The following is a 13037-nucleotide window of genomic DNA, read 5'->3' as shown; positions in this document are numbered from 1 at the left end:
ATTACGATTATAGATAAAGAAAAGCAAAGCTGCTTGCTTATCAACCTGTCATGCCCATTTGATTCAAGGATTGTAAAGAAAGTGGAAGAAAAACAAAAAAAATACAATCGTTTGAAATTTGAAATAGGAAGAATTTGGAGCATGAGAACAGTAAGGGTCATGCCTATAATAATTGGTGCATTGTGAATAGAAAGCCAAGATATAGACAAATGACTGAAGGAGAGCTCCAACAGAAAGTTTGTCTCTTAGGGATTGGAAAGATTGACTCGTGATTTCACTAAGCAATTGAAATCGATTGCTTATTGATTTGAACAATATTTCAACAGCTTGCCTGTCTTTTTTAAGTTTGAATAGTGTTCAAACCAGTAAATAATCTATCTCAATCACATTATGCTCTTTGTACTGCCACCAACACCATACACTATGTATTACCATCAACACTATATACTATGTACTACCACCAACACTATATACTATGTACTACCACCAACAGCATACACTATGTACTACCACCAACACAAGCACTGTACATGCTATACACCATCATCACCGCTGACACTACCATCACCATTACCACTATTGCTTCCACCACAACTCTATACACTATTGTGTATCACCCCATCACATCCTCACATAATCCTTTTACAAATCTCATTCTCTATGTTTCAATGAAAATTTCATTGATTTCTTTGTCACTATAACTTCCACCATCATCATCATCACTACCATCACCACCACTACCCACCATTGCTAACATCACCATCACCTCCACCACCAAAACCAGTACCACACCAACATCATACATGCTGTCACACTATCACCACCTCCCTACAACCACCACCATTATAGCCAATGCCACTGCCACCACCACCATACACTACAGCTACACACTGTCACACTAACACATACACATATAGCACTACCACCATGTGTTATATGCATCAGTACACCACCCTTATTCCACCCCACCCAGAGCTCAATGTTTATTGACTTAATTGAGATGTTTCCGGCAGTTCAAGTGCAGGCTGGTGGTGGTGAGTGAAATGCAGGTAGAGAGGAGGAGCAAACTGAGGGTGGGAGCCGGGGAAGATACCCTCTCTCTTTTCACAACCATACCTCTTCTTCTTCTTCTTCTTCATTGTCATTGTTGTCATCATCATCAACAGCATCGTTGTTATCATCATTATCTTTACCATCATCATCATTATTACCATCTTTCTCAATTTCTGGTTTTTCCTACATTTTTACACACCCTTCATTCCTCCTCCTCCCCCTCTCCTCTCTCTCTTTTTTTTTAGTTGTTACTGTTGTAGTTGTTAAATAAGATGAGAGTGATTAATTTAATTATATAAACAGGCAAGTTTTAATGTAGGTTGTTTTTTCTGAGATATATGCTAATGTGTATGTATATATGTGCATCTATGTATATGTATATGTGTTTATGAGAGTGTGTAATATATTCATGAAATAAAGAATGTAGAGTGTGTGTGTGGGGGTTTGCTTGTTCACATGGAAAAAGAGAGAGAGAGAGAGAGAGAAAGAGAGTGAGAGAGTGTGTGTATGTGTCTGTGTGTGTGTGTGTGTGTGTGTGTGTGTATTATGGTTGGATCTAGTCTTTCTCATTCGCAAAATGAGCCATCCCTTCATTTTGCTCAGATTGCTTTCAATTTTGGAGTATCGATACAACTCTGAATTTTGATTACAATCAACCAATTACTTTATCTCGCAAAGTAAAGAATCTGATGTTATTTGAAATTAAAGTTGGGAAATTCAGGTAATTTCAGCCAATCAACAGACAGTGTGGCATTAGTACCTTGTTAGTGGTTCACTGTTGTCAGTGCTGTTGTCTATGTTGATTTCACCCGCATGTTTTGTTTTAATTTTTCTGTGTGTTAGTATATTACATATTTTTCTGTGTGTTAGTATTTTTCTGTACTTTTTCTGTGTGTTAGTATTTTTACATATCTTTCATTTCATAAATTTTTAGGACTCATTGGCTCAGATAGCTGGATTTATGATTTCATGAGGTTAATTCTATTCATAAAAATTTAAATTAGGAATAGAGATATCGTGGAACAGAGAAACTACGGGTGATATAGATAATCTGACATTATTTTTGAATTCTGCATGCAGAAACATATAAGATACAGGTATTCTTTTCCTTGGGACAAATTCTTTGTTGACCAGTGTTATTCTTATCATAGTTTACAAATCCAAGCATGAAAACGTTACTCAACTTTGGAGTTTTGGAGACAGACACCCCCTTTTCATACATATGCACACACACACACACACACACACACACACACACACACACACACACACACACACATGCACGCACTTACATATTAATGATGTACACAAATACATGACAGGTATACATAATACTGAAATATGCATAAAGTAAACACATGCTGACAAATATATTAATATAATAAATATTAAAAAATGATAAAAACATAAATCAATGAAGAGACAAAAGAAACAGTAAAACGATATGTGTTGATTTTATTAGGTATTTCTGTTTATTTAGAAACCTATAGATTGTATTCCATCTAATGTGTAGCAGATAGGAGCTAATGCACATTATTCCATCTAAGTATTCCATCATGAATAGATTGTATTCCATCTAATGTGACTCTACTCAGAAGGCTGTAATATTATTTGACAGGAAACCTGGTATAAAGAATACGTAAACCAAAGCTGTGACTTTATATACCTTTAATGTAGCCACACGTACATACACAAACCGAATGATAAATGAAAATGGTTTGATGCGTGGAGGCCATGGTCTTCTGTGCATTAGCTCCTATTTGCTACTGGCGTGTGGTATGAGAAAGAGACAGTTAGGTTACATCTTCACAGTCTCATGTTCCGATGCAGAAAGAGGAAGAGATGAGTCTCTGAACCTTAATGTTGCAGCGTATGCCCTCCATTGTTCAACTGGTTTAACCCCGCTGTCAAGGGGAGTAACTGCACCTACACCTACAATGAAATTAGGTATTTCTATTTATTTAGAAACCTACAATGAACAGGTTAGACACTAAACTATAAATTTTACAGGATACAATCTTAAAGTTGACACCGCTCCCTAAATGCAGAAAATTTCTGCCTCGCTATTGGCTAAAAATACCCAGTTTTTTCGATTTTTAAACCTCTGTACCTTTTTTCTCCAATTTTTTTCTCCACAATATCATACCTTCAAAGCAATGAGACTGGAAGGCTACATTATTATAGCCGATTTTCAAATTTTTTTACTTCTTTTTAAAAAATGCATATTTTGCGAATGAAAGAAACTAGATCCTTATGCTTATATGTTGTTATATTCATAAGCATATATATATAGAATTAAGTAGGGCATTTATCCTGTGCACAACTGGCCTTAACATCAAAGTTGTAGAAAAGACAGGTAGGACTATCAAATCTGTATTAAGTAAGTCATACCCATTTGATAAAATCATGTGTCAGAATAATTGTGCAGTATTTTCTACAAATCCACATGTGAACTGCAAAAAGGAAAACACTGTATACCAGATTAAGTGCCAAGAAGAGACTTGCACGATTATCTCAGAGTCATATATTGGTGAGACTTCTTGGAGCATCAATGATAGGTTCAAAGAACACCTGGACAACTACATTGATAAAAAACCAAACTCCATCTTCTATCAGCATGCTGTAGACAGTCACAATGGCTCCTTAGGGAAACTTAGGTCAGACATCCTATCTACACATCCCACTGATGCAATACTGAGACAAGTCACTGAAGCTGTCTGTATACAGGAATACAAATCCACTCTCAACTGTAAATCCGAACGGGGTAACACCCAGATTCCACTTGGGAGTATAATCACCCCTTTACATATAGAAATCTATGCATAGGTGTTGAGATGCATGATACTAAAATACATATATGTAGCTATATATAATTGTATGAGTGTACATAGATTAATATGTATGTACGTACGTGTAGATGTATGTGTATTTTAGTGTGCGCATGTATGTGTTTATATGATTGTGCATACATGTACACATGCATGTGCATATACATGCACACGCATGCATACATATCATATCATATCATATCATATCATATACTTTCTCAAAGTGATGATCTGTTGGTTATGACGACGGTTCCAGTTGATCTGATCAATAGAATAGCCTGCTCATGAAATTAACGTGCAAGTGGCTGAGCACTCCACAGACATGTGTACCCTTAATGTAGTTCTCGGGGAGATTCAGCGTGACACAGAGTGTGACAAGGCTGGTGTTTTGAAATACAGGTACAACAGAAACAGGAAGAAAGAGTGAGAGAAAGTTGTGGTGAAAGTGTACAGCAGGCTTCACTACCCCACTCCTCTGCCGGAGCCTCGTGGAGCTTTGGGTGTTTTCGCTCAATAGACACTCACAAATATCAAGATAGCATATTTTACATTGTATCATATATTTGTGTAAGATATATACATAAGTATACATATAGAATGCAGTAATTAAGAATGAAGCAGGAAAGTTTTCGCATCTGATATGGAGTAGCTGAAATATTTGCAAACTCCATTGTCTGATAGTATTCATGGTCATCATGTGCTAAATCCAGTTCCATTGCAGCTCCTTTATAACTATGGCAAACTATACCATGATATAGTAAAGCTCTTAGAATCACTCTTGTTCCTTTGGTGAACCAAAGGAGACACACCCAATTGAGTGTATATTATTTTTTCTGAGATGCCACATTTTCTCACTATTATTCCATGTGTAAAACTCAGGGAAATCAGTATAGTGTAATGTACGTGCAAGTGAGTTAGCTGGTGATTCCCGGTTAAGTTTCATCCATTCAGTGAGAGTGGACCTGTCATTTGTGTGGATAACATGTTCAATATCATCATCATCATTAAAGTAAATGTATTGCTGTTGGGGTAAATGAACTGTAAGCTGTTGGACTGCAGGATATGAACCATGTAATTTGAACATACATACATACATATATACATACATACATACATACATACATACATCTACTACATATGTGGTAAATTGGTGCGTGTTTGTTTGTGGCGTTGTTAGCTAACTCCTCCTACATCGTTTTATTGATTTTGATGAAACTTGACATGTGAGTAGAACTCATATCTGGAAACCTCGTGACATACTTAGATTGTTAAAAAAAATTGATTGAATGGCCCCTGGCAACACCTGCTAAACAACAGCAGCAAAAATAAATATATTAATGCAGAGCTGAAAAGTGAAATGAGCCACATTGTATGAGTTGGCAGTGAACTCCTGAAGAAACACTCTCTTCCTGATGATCTCCTACACAGCCACAAAACAGCTGGGCTCTCTTACCTCAGAGAAGACCTGGATGGAAAGCACTCAGCATACAAAATAAAAAAGGACCATGCATGGGTATGTTGCCTGGAAGCTTGAAGAAGACAATAGAATTGACATGAAGTGCAGCCTCTCTTGGACACAAGACCACTACATCACATCACACTTTGAAGGCTATGCATTTGCAATCCAGAAACAGGAGATTGCCACAAAGTATCTGGTGAACAAGAGAGACAGTGATGCTCTTGTAATCCCGAGTTGCAACCGCTTGTATAGACTATGTCATGTTTCCGTGGAAGACATTATGCATGTACGCATGTGATTAGCAGCTGTTCTAAACTGTTGTCACAGTACTACCACCCTATGGGGCACGATGTTGTTGCTAAAACAATTTACAATACCATCTGCAAAAAAGACTATCCTGAAATAAACTTAGAAAATCTCTCTGTTATGGAATGCATTTATAAACACCAACTCAAAGAATACTGGTAGAATATTCTCATCAAAACTTGTCAAATGTAAACATAACAGGCTAGATATTGTTGTTTGGGATAGAGGGGCAAAGGCATGTATCATCATAGAGGTTAGCTGCTCTGTAGATATAAATATCTCTTTGAAAATCAAAGAAAAAGAGGATATCTATGGACAACTGCTTCAAAACCTCCAGCTTCTATATTCAGACTATGAATTCATAGTCATACCAATAATAATTGGAGCACTAGGTTTTTTTAGTAAATGCTAAAAGGAGATTCTGGATAAACTGGGATTTTTAGAAAGAGAAAGTGACTGGCTGTTTCATACATTACAAGTGCAATCTGTGAGTGGAACAGTAAAAATATGCAAGACTTTTCTCAAGTTCCAAACGTGAATTTGTCTACATTAACTACATCCCAAAGATGGAGCCTTATATCTTTGTTGGAAACAAAGTGGAAGATTATAATAATAAAAAAATAGAAGAGACATACATACATACATACATACATACATACACATATACATACATACATACAGATATATATGTGTGTGGAGATGTATAGCTATGCAGATATGTATGTGTATATGTCTACCTATGTACATATGTATGTGTCTATGCAGACATATGTATATGTGTATGTCTACGTCAAGTATGTTCTGTAAATGAACACTAGGAATATACATACGTATTTGTAGTGCAAATTGGCAACAAAAGAGTTTGTCCTTGGCCTCACACATGCAAGTACTTTGGCAAAGTTATATTTTGGCATCCATACAAGTAGAATTTTTGGAAAATTTTTAGAGAGAGAAAGAATTTTAAATTGTAGGAATAAAGTATGTGGAACAAAACAGAGAGTATTTAAAGAAAGCATCAAAGTTTCGTATATTTTTAGTGATATAACGTGAGCATGTATGTATGCGTGTGTGCATATATTCATCATAATTCTTATTCAGCATAGTTCTCCAGGCCATAACAGATGATTTCAAAACTGGATGCTCATAGGAACTTCTATATGCTGATGATCTTGCTCTTATTGCAGAATTGGAGAAGTTCCAGATTTGGAAGCAAAACCTGGAATGAAAGGGCCTTAAAATTAACTTAGCTAAGACTAATGTTGTTATTAACAAGAAAGGAGATAAGACTCTTTCATTCCAGCTGACAAATGGCTCTGTAGGAAAGAAGTAGGATGTAATTAAATTTGCTGTACTAAGTGTAAGCTATGAACACATAAGAGATGCAGTGGAATTGTGAGAAGGTTATCAGATAAGGTCACTTTCATGTGTGGCAGATGCACAGGAACAGTAAGTACTATGAGCATGAGGGACTTAAACTCTCTCAAATGCTCAGGAAGATCTTTTGAGGTAGTAGATAGTTTCTACTATTTAGGTGACCATTGTAGTGGATGATCTGAAAATATTGTTTCTAGAATAAGAATAGGGTAGAGGAAGTTTAGAGAACTGCTACCTCTGTTGGCAGCAAAAGGGCTCTCTCTCAGAGTGAAAGGTAGATTGTATGATGTTTGTGAGAGAATGGCTATGTTACATGGTAGTAAGACAGGGACTCTGACTACAGAGGACAAGGTAGTATGCTCAATTGGATTTGCAACATCAATGTATGTGACTGACAGAGCACAACTGTATTGAGAGAAAAAACATAAGAGAAATTAAATGTGGTATGCAGGAGAGGAGAATGCATTGGTTTGGACTTGTGATGTGTAGGAGTAAAGACAGCTGTATACAGAAGTGCTTGTCACTGAAAGTGGATGGTACCTGTGGGAGTGGGGAACCCAGGAAGACATGGGATGAAGTGGTGAGGACTGATCTTAGAATGTTGGGGCTCATTGAGGAAATGACAGTGGACTGAAATATTTGGAGATATGACCCATCCACAAAACTGAGTGCTACAAGAGTTGTGTCCCACCCACTCTACCCTAAGAAATTGAACTACAACTCCTCTTCTAACTGCATCTTTCTCTTCTTCACATTTCCTCTTCATAAATTATGATTGTTTTCCAATCCCCTTTCTTGCCCTCACTGTATCGCTGCTCCCCCAACACCCCCCAACACCTACACCCGATTTTTCTAACCAGGTTCTACACTCATGTTCTTGTTACTTGTGAGTATACCCTAGCACTACACCATCTCTCTTCTGCTCCCTCTTACACTTTGACTGTTTTCTACTCTCTCTCTCTGTTTCTCTTTTGTCACTCTCTCTCTCTTGTTTTCCTATGACCAGGTAACCAAGTATCTCCTTTACATCAGCATACTTGTTTCTAGCCTCTTTCTTTTACCTCTCTCTCACTCTCTACCTCTCTTTCTCTCTCTCACTGGGTAACCATGTACCTCCTCTATAGCAAGACATCTATTTCTGTTTTTCTATTTCCCTGTTACACTCTAACATTTCATCATTTGATACTGGATCACCTTCTCTAATGCCCCCTCTGTTGTGGCAAAACACCTGCTTCTGTCTCTCTGTCTCTTTGTCATACTCTAACCTTTCATCCTCCGACACAAGTTCCCCTCCTCAAATGCCCTACCCCTCTCTCATAATTCCTTGTCTTGCGAGTTACTTGGTTATCCCGACAATGCTGGTGCCATGTTAAAAGCATCCAATCCACACTGTAATGTGGTTGGTATTTGGAAGGGCATCCAGCTGTGAAATATCATGCCAAAACTAACTTCACTTTGCTAGTGCCAGATAAAAAGCACTCAGTCCACTCTGCAGAGTGGTTGGTGTTAGGAAGGGCATCCAGCCGTAAAAATCCTGCCAAAACAGACACAGTAGCCTAGGGTAGATTTTCTACCTAGCCAGCTCCTGTCAAGCATCCTACCCATGCATGCATGGATGATGGACGTTAAATGATGATGATGATGATGATGATGATATATATATATATATATATATATATATATATATATATATATATATATATATATATATATATATATATATATATATATATATATATATATATATATATATATATATATGTATGTATATATATATATAGTTGAAATTTACAGAAAAACAAGAGATAAAGACAGGTGTATGAACAACAAGCAGGTGTATTAGTTTGACACTCAATGAAGAGAGAAGGTGGGTATATCTATCTATCTATCTATCTATCTATCTATCTATCTATCTATCTATCTATCTGTCTATCTATCTATTTATTTATCTATCTATCTATCTATCTATCTATCTATATATATATATATATATATATATATATATATATCATCATCATCATCATCATCATCATCATCATCATCATCATCATCATCATCATCGTTTAACGTCCGCTTTCCATGCTAGCATGGGTTGGACGATTTGACTGAGGACTGGTGAAACCGGATGGCAACACCAGGCTCCAGTCTAATTTGGCAGAGTTTCTACAGCTGGATGCCCTTCCTAACGCCAACCACTCAGAGAGTGTAGTGGGTGCTTTTACGTGTCACCCGCACGAAAACGGCCACGCTCGAAATGGTGTCTTTTATGTGCCACCCGCACAAGCCAGTCAGGCGGTACTGGCAACGGCCATGCTCAAAATGGTGCATCTCATGTGCCACCCGCACAAGAACCAGTCCAGGGGCACTGGCAACGATCTTACTTGGCTTGCCGGGTCTTCTCACGCACAGCACATTTCCAAAGGTCTCGGTCAGTAGTCATCGCCTCGGTGAGGCCCAATGTACGAAGGTCTTGCCTCACCACCTCAGCCCAGGTCTTCCTGGGCCTACCTCTTCCACGGGTTCCCTCAACTGTTAGGGTGTGGCACTTTTTCACGCATCTATCCTCATCCATTCTCACCACATGTCCATACCAGCGCAATCGTCTCTCTTGCACACCACAACTGATGCTTCTAATGTTCAGCTTTTCTCTCAAGATACTTACACTCTGACGGGTATTCACATTGACATTACACATCCAACGGAGCATACTGGCTTCATTCCTTGCGAGCTTACGTATGTCCTCAGCAGTTACAGCCCATGTTTCACTGCCATGTAGCATGGCTGTTCGTACGCATGCGTCATACAGTCTGCCTTTTACTCTGAGTGAGAGTCCCTTTGTCGCCAGCAGGGGTAAGAGCTCTCTAAACTTTGCCCAGGCTATTCTTATTCTAGCAGCTACACTTTCAGCGCACCCACCACCACTACTAACTTGGTCGCCCAGATAGCGGAAGCTATCGACTACCTCTAGTTTTTCACCCTGGAATGAGATAGAAGTTGTTTCCTGTTTGTTTACAGTCTTTATTGCACCTGAACATCTGCCACAAACAAAAACTAACTTGCTAGTTAACCTGCCTTTGATGTTGCTGCACCTCTTATGTGTCCATAGCTTGCACCGGGTACATCTTATAGAGTTACTACCTACTCCTTTTCTACATACTGAGCAGGGCCATCTACCTGAAGGGGTTTGTGTTTTATCTACCTTCCTACTTATTAGGATTTTGGTTTTAGCTAGGTTGACTCTAAGGCCCTTCAATTCTAGACCTTGCTTCCACACCTGAAACTTCTCCTCTAGTTCTGATAGTGACTCCGCAATTAGGGCAAGGTCATCAGCATAGAGAAGCTCCCAGGGGCAACCTGTCTTGAACTCCTCTGTGATTGCCTGGAGGACTATGATAAATAAGAGGGGGCTGAGGACGGAACCTTGGTGGACCCCTACCTCTACCCGGAATTCATTGCTGTACTCATTTCCAACCCTCACCTTACTGGCAGCATCTCTGTACATGGCTCGCACAGCACTCACTAACCATTCTTCTATCCCAAGTTTCCTCATTGACCACCAGATAAGGGATCGGGGGACCCTGTCAAAGGCTTTCTCCATGTCAACGAAAGCCAGGTACAGAGGTTTATCCTTAGCTAGGTATTTCTCCTGCAACTGTCTCACTAGAAATAAGGCATCAGTAGTGCAAGCTATAAGGCATCAGTAGTGCCAGGGCACGAACCCAAACTGCATCTCATCTAAATTGATTCGCTCCCTAATTAGTTGGGCTATAACCCTCTCTGTAACTTTCATAACCTGATCTAACAGCTTGATGCCTCTGTAATTATTTGTATCTAAAGCGTCACCTTTACCTTTGTAGCAGTTGACTATGATGCTGCTACACCAGTCATTGGGTATGACTCCTTCGTGTATCACCTGGTTCGTTATACGGGTGACTAGGCTATAGCCAACACTGCCAGATATTTTGAGCATCTCTGCAGTGATTCCTGATGGGCCGGGGGCTTTCCCGGTCTTCATACTCTTAATTGCTTTATCTACCCTGGTACTATCAACTCGGATAGCTGGTCCCTCTATTGGGTCGACATACGGCAGGCTCTCTTTCTCCCATTCATTCTCTTTATTAAGCAATCTATCGTAGTGGCATCTCCAGACCTCTTTCTTTGCATCCTCATTTAGTGCAAGCGTACCATCATCCATGCGAACACATTTCTCTCCTACAACATCACTATTCTCTCTCCTACACTGTCTTGCAAGACGAAATACCTCGAGTCTTTGGTCCTCACGGCGCAGAACATTGGCAAATCTTTCCTTATCTGCTTCCCCTCTGGCTAAATAAACCTGTCGCCTAGCCTCCCTTCTGGCACATTGGTACAATTCCCTGCTACCACCGTTCTTCCAGTCCTTCCAAGCCTGTTTCTTTTGTCTAATAGCCCCGTCTACATCCTTGTTCCACCACCACGTTACTCTGGGTCGGGAGGGGACCTTACACCACCCACAAATCTGGTCGGTGGCTTTCAACAGGTTGTCCCGCAGAAATCTCCAATTGTCTTCCACGTTGTATGATGCTATATCCCCTTCTATTTCGTTAAATGCTTCAAGTAACTTGTCTCTAAGTCTCTGTCCGTTTGCAGGGTCTTTAAGTTTCCATACCCTTCTCCTCCAAGCCTGTCTAATTCTGGGCACCCATTCTGTCTTGATCCCAAAGTCGCTAACTACTAATCTATGTTGTGGGGTACATTCTTCGCCAGGGTAGGTTTTGGCATTTATAAGCCGCCCTCTTTCCCTATTTCTGGCGAGGATGTAGTCGATTTGGCTAGAGTGTCTGCCGGAGCGGTAGGTGACTAGGTGACAGGCAGGTTTCCTGAAGTTGGTATTGCAGACCATAAGATCGGTTGCATCACAGAACTCCAGCAGTCTGGTTCCCTCCTCGTTGCGGGAACCGAAGCCATAGCCTCCATGTATGCCATGGAAGCCTCCAGCACGACGTCCGACATGACCGTTGAAGTCTCCAGCCACAAAGAGAAGGTCCCTGTCACTCGTCGACGAGGTAGTTTGCAAGAGGGTGTCATAGAATTGGTCTTTCAGACCATCTGGTAGCCCCGGTTGAGGTGCATAGGCTGAGATGACAGTAGCTAATCTATGATGAAGCACTTGTCTGATCTTAAGTACTCTGTCACTTACTCTAACGACCTCGATTACCTTATCCACCCATTTCTCCGCTAGAAGTATTCCTACGCCCCCGACCCCGTCAGTGTTCCCTGCCCAGAAAATCTTGTACCTGTGTTCTTTGCCTGTGAGGAACCTCGCAGAACCTCCTCTCCATCTTACTTCCTGGATGCAGCACATATCTACGCGTCTCCGTTCAAGCATCACAACAATTTCACCAGATCTACCTTTCAGCGTGCCGACGTTGAGAGTGCCAATCCTAACAGTATGGGTGTTGGGGGTGTGGGCCTGTAGCCTGGGAAGGGGAAAAGCAGAGTCGTGTACCTGAAAAGAAAACTTGCAATTGGAAGAATTCATAAGCAAAACAGTACCTACAACCTTCAAACATTACTCAAATTTAATGCGCTACCCAAAGGTAGGGGAGAGGATGGCCAAGGCCACTAGATGGGTTCCGGGAGACAGCCGAGGATGACAGGATGACAGAGGATTGCACTTCCGGTGGAGGGGGTGGGAGGGCGGGTGTACCATCAGCGAGGAGATAGGGCTCTTAATCGTAGATTTTAAATATTTGAGAGACAACAATGCATAAATCGTAATTTTTAAAAGAGCAATGAAATCTAGGTGAATAGAATATATACGTAGCATGAATTTAGGAAGCTTAGAAAATGAATAAGTATGAATTTAAGACAAAAACTGAATTCAATTGAATTTCATGGAGAGAAACAAGATAAATAATAGAGGGCAGACTAAATCGCGAAGGTATGAGATGTTTGAGGCCGTAAATAAATAAAAATCTCTATCTTATCTGCATCTTGGAGACTTCGTCGTAGTATGTCAGCGGAGAAGAGTTTGA

The sequence above is a fragment of the Octopus bimaculoides genome, chromosome 23 (assembly GCF_046866305.1).
Source record: "Octopus bimaculoides isolate indiv1 chromosome 23, ASM4686630v1, whole genome shotgun sequence".
NCBI lineage: Eukaryota > Metazoa > Mollusca > Cephalopoda > Octopoda > Octopodidae > Octopus > Octopus bimaculoides.
This window is presented reverse-complemented; position numbering follows the sequence as displayed.